Source organism: Nycticebus coucang, chromosome 7, assembly GCF_027406575.1.
Source record: "Nycticebus coucang isolate mNycCou1 chromosome 7, mNycCou1.pri, whole genome shotgun sequence".
Taxonomy (NCBI): Eukaryota; Metazoa; Chordata; class Mammalia; order Primates; family Lorisidae; genus Nycticebus; species Nycticebus coucang.
The window spans coordinates 90868488-90875032 of record NC_069786.1 but is presented as its reverse complement, the minus strand read 5'-3'; positions in this window follow the sequence as shown (position 1 = coordinate 90875032).

The window sequence follows — 6545 nt, the reverse complement described above, 5'->3', positions numbered from 1 at the left end:
GAAGGAAATGGATCAATATTTGGAATCACACCCTCTCCCTAGGCTTAGCCAGGAAGAAATAGAGCTCCTGAACAGACCAATTTAAAGCACTGAGATTAAAGAAACAATAAAAAATCTTCCAACCAAAAAATGCTCTGGTCCAGATGGCTTCACACCAGAATTCTATCAAACCTTCAAGGAAGAGCTTATTCCTGTACTGCAGAAATTATTCCAAAAAAATTGAGGAAGAAGGAATCTTCCCCAACACATTCTATGAAGCAAACATCACCCTGATACCAAAACCAGGAAAAGACCCAAATAAAAAGGAGAATTTCAGACCAATCTCACTCATGAATATAGATGCAAAAATTCTCAACAAAATCCTAGCCAATAGATTACAGCTTATCATCAACAAAGTCATTCATCATGATCAAGTAGGCTTCATCCCAGGGATGCAAGGCTGGTTTAACATACGCAAGTCCATAAATGTTATCCACCATATTAACAGAGGCAAAAATAAAGATCACATGACCCTCTCAATAGATGCAGAAAAAGCATTTGATAAAATCCAGCATCCTTTTCTAATTAGAACACTGAAGAGTATAGGCATAGGTGGCACATTTCTAAAACTGATTGAAGCTATCTATGACAAACCCACAGCTAATATTTTACTAAACGGAGTAAAACTGGAAGCTTTTCCTCTTAGAACTGGAACCAGACAAGGTTGTCCTCTGTCACCTTTACTATTCAACATAGTGCTGCAAGTTCTAGCCAATACAATTAGGCAAGACAAGGAAATAAAGGGAATCCGAATGGGAGCAGAGGAGGTCAAACTCTCCCTCTTGGCTGACGACATGATCTTATACTTAGAGAACCCCAAAGACTCAAACACAAGACTCCTAAAAGTCATCAAAAAATACGGTAATGTTTCAGGATATAAAATCAATGTCCACAAGTCAGTAGCCTTTGTACGCACCAATAACAGTCAAGATGAAAAGCTAATTAAGGACACAACTTCCTTCATCATAGTTTCAAAGAAAATGAAATACCTAGGAATATACCTAACAAAGGAGGTGAAGGACCTCTATAAAGAAAACATGAAATCCTCAGAAAGGAAATAGCAGAGGATATTAACAAATGGAAGAACATACCATGCTCATGGATGGGAAGAATCAACATTGTTAAAATGTCTATACTTCCCAAAGCAATCTACCTATTCAATGCCATTCCTATCAAAATACCAACATCATACTTTAAAGATTTGGAAAAAATTTTTCTGCATTTTGTATGGAACCAGAGAAAACCCTGTATAGCTAAGGCATTTCTTAGTAATAAAAATAAAGCTAGGGGCATCAGCATACCAGATTTTAGTCTGTACTGCAATGCCATAGTTGTCAAGACAGCATGGTACTGACACAAAAATACAGACATAGACACTTGGAATCGAATTGAAAACCAAGAAATGAAACTAATATCTTACAACCACCTAATCTTCAAAAACCAAACAAGAACATACCTTGGGGGAAAGACTCTCCCCAATAAATGGTGTTGGGAGAACTGGATGCCTACATGTAAAAGACTGAAGCTGGAACCACACTTTTCCCCACTCACAAAAGTTGATTCAAGATGGATAAAGGACTTAAATTTAAAGCATGAAACAACAAAAGTCCTCCAAGAAAGCGTAGGAAAAACACCGGAAGATATTGGCCTGGGGAAAGACTTCATGAAGAAGACTGCCAGGGCAATTACAACAACAACAGAAATAAACAAATGGGACTTCATTAAACTGAAAAGCTTCTGTACAGCTAAGGAGACAACAACCAAAGCAAAGAGACAACCTACACAATGGGAAAGGATATTTACGTATTTTCAATCAGACAAAAGCTTCATAACTAGGATCTATAGAGAACTCAAATTAACCCACATGAAAAAAGCCAACAGTCCCATATATCAATGGGCAAGAGACATGAATAGAACCTTCTCTAAAGATGACAGATGAATGGCTAACAAACACATGAAAAAATGTTCATCATCTCTATATATTAGAGAAATGCAAATCAAAACAACCCTGAGATATCATCTAACCCCAGTGATAATGGCCCACATCACAAATCTCAAAACTGCAGATGCTGGCGTGGATGTGGAGAGAAGGGAACACTTTTGCACTGCTGGTGGGACTGCAAACTAGTACAACCTTTCTGGAAGGAAGTATGGAGAAACCTCAAAGCACTCAAGCTAGACCTCCCATTTTATCCTTCATTCCCATTACTGGGCATCTACCCAGAAGGAAAAAAAATCCTTTTATCATAAGGACACTTGACTGTTTATTGCAGCTCAATTTACAATTGCCAAAATGTGGAAACAGCCTAAATGCCCACCAACCCAGGAATGGATTAATAAGCTGTGGTATATGTATACCATGGAATATTATTCAGGTATTAAAAAAAATGGATACTTTACATCCTTCCTATTAACCTGGATGGAAGTGGAAGACATTATTCTTAATAAAGCATCACAAGAATGGAGAAGCATGAATCCTATGTACTCAATTTTGATATGAGAGCAATTAATGACAATTAAGGTTATGGGGGGAGGAAAAGCAGAAAGAGGGACTGAGGGAGGGGGGTGGGGCCTTGGTGTGTGTCACACTTTATGGGGGCAAGACATGATTGCAAGAGGGACTTTACCTAACAATTGCAATCAGTGTAAGCTGGCTTATTGTACCCTCAATGAATCCCCAACAACAACAACAACAAAAATTTCCACTCAGATCAGGAAGTAGGCAAGGTTGCCATCGTCTCCACTGTTTTTTAACATTGTGATGGAAGGCTTAGCTATCATAATCAGGCAAAAAATGCAATCAAGTGTATCCAAATGGGAACAGAGGAGATCAAACTTTTACTCTTTGCAGATGATATGATTGTATATCTGGAAAACCCCTGTGATTCAACTAGAAAACTCTTAGAAGTGATCAAGAAATACAGTAGTGTCTCAGGATACAAAATCAATACTCACAAATTTGTAGCTTTTATATATACCAACAATAGTCAAGCTGAAAAAACAGGCAAGGACTCTATTCCTTTTACAGTAGTGCCAAAGAAGTTGAAATATTTGGGAGTTTACCTAATGAAGGGCGTAAAAGATCTCTATAAAGAGAACTATGCAACTCTGAGAAAAGTAATAACTGAAGACGTCAACAAATGGAAAAATATACCATGCTCATGGCTGGGAAGAATCAACATTGTTAAAATGTCTATACTACTCAAAGCAATATACAATTTTAATGCAATCCCTATTAAAGCACTGTCATACTTTAAAGACCTTGAAGAAATAATACTTCATTTTATGTGAAATCAGAAAAAACATCAAATAGCCAAGACATTACTCAGAAATAAAAACAAAGCAGGAGGAATCATGCTACCAGACCTCAGACTATACTATAAATTGATAGTGATTAAAACAGCATAATACTGGCACAAAAACAGAGTGGTAGATGTATGGAACAGAATAGAAAACCAAAAGATGAACCCAGCTACTTACCATCATTTGATCTTTGATAAGCCAATCAAGAACCTTCATAAAAGACTCCTTATTTGACAAATGGCTCTGGGTGAACTGGCTGGTGACCTGTAGAAGACTCAAACTGGACCCATACCTTTCACCATTAACTTAAGATTCACTCTCATTGAATTAAAGATTTAAACTTAAGACATGAAACTATAAAAATACTAGAAGAAAGTGCAGGGAAAACACTTGAAGAAATCAGCCTGGGAGAATATTTTATAAGAAGGACACCCCCCAGGCAGTTGAGGCAACACCAAAAATAAATTACTGGGATCTGATCAAACTAAAAAACTTCTGCACAGCCAAGAATACAGTAAGTAAAGCAAGCAGACAGCTGTCAGAATGGGAGGAGATATTTGCAGGTTATGTCTCCAACAAAGGTTTAATAACCAGAATCCACAGAGAACTCAAATGTATTAGCAAGAAAAGAACAAGTGACCCCATCTCAGGCTGGGCAAGGAACTTAAAGAGAAACTTCTCTTAAGAAGACAGGTGCATGGCCTACAGACACATGAAAAAAATGCTCTCATCCTTAATCATCAGAGAAATGCAAATCAAAACCACTTTGGGATATCATCTAACTCCAGTAAGATTTACCCACATCACAAAATCCCCAAACCAGAGATGTTGGCGTGGATATGGCAAAAAGGGAATACTTCTACGCTGCTGGTGGGAATACAAACTAATACGTTCCTTTTGGAAAGATGTTTGGAGATCGCTTAGTGATTCCTCTACTAGGTATATATCCAGAAGACCAAAAATCACTTTATAACAAAGATATTTGTACAAGATGTTTATTGCAGCCCAATGCATAATTGATAAGTCATGGAGGAAGCCCAAGTGCCCATCAACCCATGAATGGATCAATAAATTGTTGTATATTACACCATGGAATATTATGCAGCCTTTAAAAAGATGGAGACTTTGCCTCTTTCATGTTTACATGAATGGAGCTGGAACATATTATTCTTAGCAAAGTATCTCAAGAATGGAAGTATCCAATTTACTCAGCCCTACTATGAAACCAATTTATAAACACTTCCATATGAATGCTATAACCCAATATAGCCCAAGATAAAGGGGAAAGAGGAGGGGGAGGGGTGGGGAAAGGGGAGGATGGGTGAACGAGTGTAATTGGTGAAACCACACCTACAGTGCAATTTACAAGGGTACATGTTAAATCTACTAAGTGTAGAATATAAATGTCTTAACACAATAACTAAGAAAATGTGGTGAAGGCTTCGTTAACCAGTTTGATAAAAGTATTTTAAATTGCATACAAAACCAGTACCATGTACCCCATAATTTCATTAATGCACACAGCTATGATTTAATAAAAAAGAGAAAGTAAAGAAAGAAAGAAAGAAAAATCTATTTTTTAAATCATATGCTTCCTTTATATCTAGGGGTACACTTTCTTTTCCTAGTGGTTACAAGATTATTTAAACTGATAATTTTCTTTTACTACTTTGGGATGTATGCTTGCCTTTTAAAAAATTGACCAAAATTGTTTGTATTTGTGGAATACAATATAATGTTTTGGAATATGTATATATTGTGGAATGACTAAATAAAATTAATTAACATATGCGTCATGTTAAGTCTGGCATACTTACCAGTTTTTTGTGGTAAGAACATTTAACAACTGGTTATGTGTCCTTGAGGATAGGTAAATTTAGGCCCTCTATTTTTTTTACCAGTATTTGAGAAGTACCTTTGTCTCTTTTCCCTCCTCCAGACCTTTTCTGTCGAATATATTTTAAAATATGCCCTTTTGATTCACATTTCAGTATGGCACAGATATTGATGACCTCCACCAAATAAATTTCTTTGTCTAAAAGTTATTCAGCATGTTGGGGAGGAACACATTGTCTTTGGCTCTTGTAAAGTTGTGATTGTTCTAAAATGAGGCATTGTTAATAAGTTTTTACTCAGTTTAATATACAAAACATACAATCAGGCACAGGTATATGCTCTTCCAAATTCAACCTTTACAACTTTTTCTTAATGGTAAACCTATGAATTGTTAGTACACTGAGACCTATACTCTCCCTATCGTCTGCCATGTTTTCTTTACTTAGATAGCTTAAGGAGAGATAAAAAAGGAGATCTATGGAGAAGGTATGATTCTTGCTGGCTTTGTGTGGCAGAAGGTTGATGATCTAATCAGTGTTGTGCCAGCCTTCACCACATAGGGGAGCTAGTGGCAAGAATTGAAGGATTTCACAACTAATCTGCCCTTATTTTGGTTTAGATGGTAAGAGTATATGCATAAATTAGCTGTATAAAAATACTGATGATGCAATCAGTGGGCATACTTTAGATAAATGCCTGTAAAGAAAATTTTAAGAAAAGCATTGTCAGTAGTTGTCTACAGAAGGATAATTGGGAGAGCTGTATTTAGATTTTATTGGTTTGCTTCAACTTAAAGGTATCTATATTTCATCTAATCTCACATTATGAAGGATTTAAAGCTGTATTCAAAAGTACTTTTAATGTAATACACCATAAAAAATTGAAGTGAAAATGCAAATAAGAAATATAAATATATATAGAAACTGAAGAGCGAGTGCTTGAAAATACAAATATGTAGATTAGATGAGATAGCATACTTTACAAGCAAAATTAAAACAAAATGAGCTAATTTTCCGAATTGCAGAAAGATAAACGTATTTTTTAGAGGAAAATAATTCTCTATTATTGATCTATGAAAGAAATATTTTTCATGTGTGACATTTTTAGAAAGGATACTAGGTGATACAATGTACACTTGTCACAAACTCATCTTGAAACAGGTGCAATAAGAGATTTCATGTAGTTATTTCTGGTCACATCCTGAAATATAAATTAAGAGATCAGTATTAAAATGAAATTCTGTAAAAGATGTTTTGCAAGGTGTAATATTATTTTCTGAAAACCTATAATAGAGGGCAGCGCCTGTGGCTCAGTCCGTAGGGCGCCGGCCCCATATACCGAGGGTGGCGGGTTCAAACCCGGCCCCG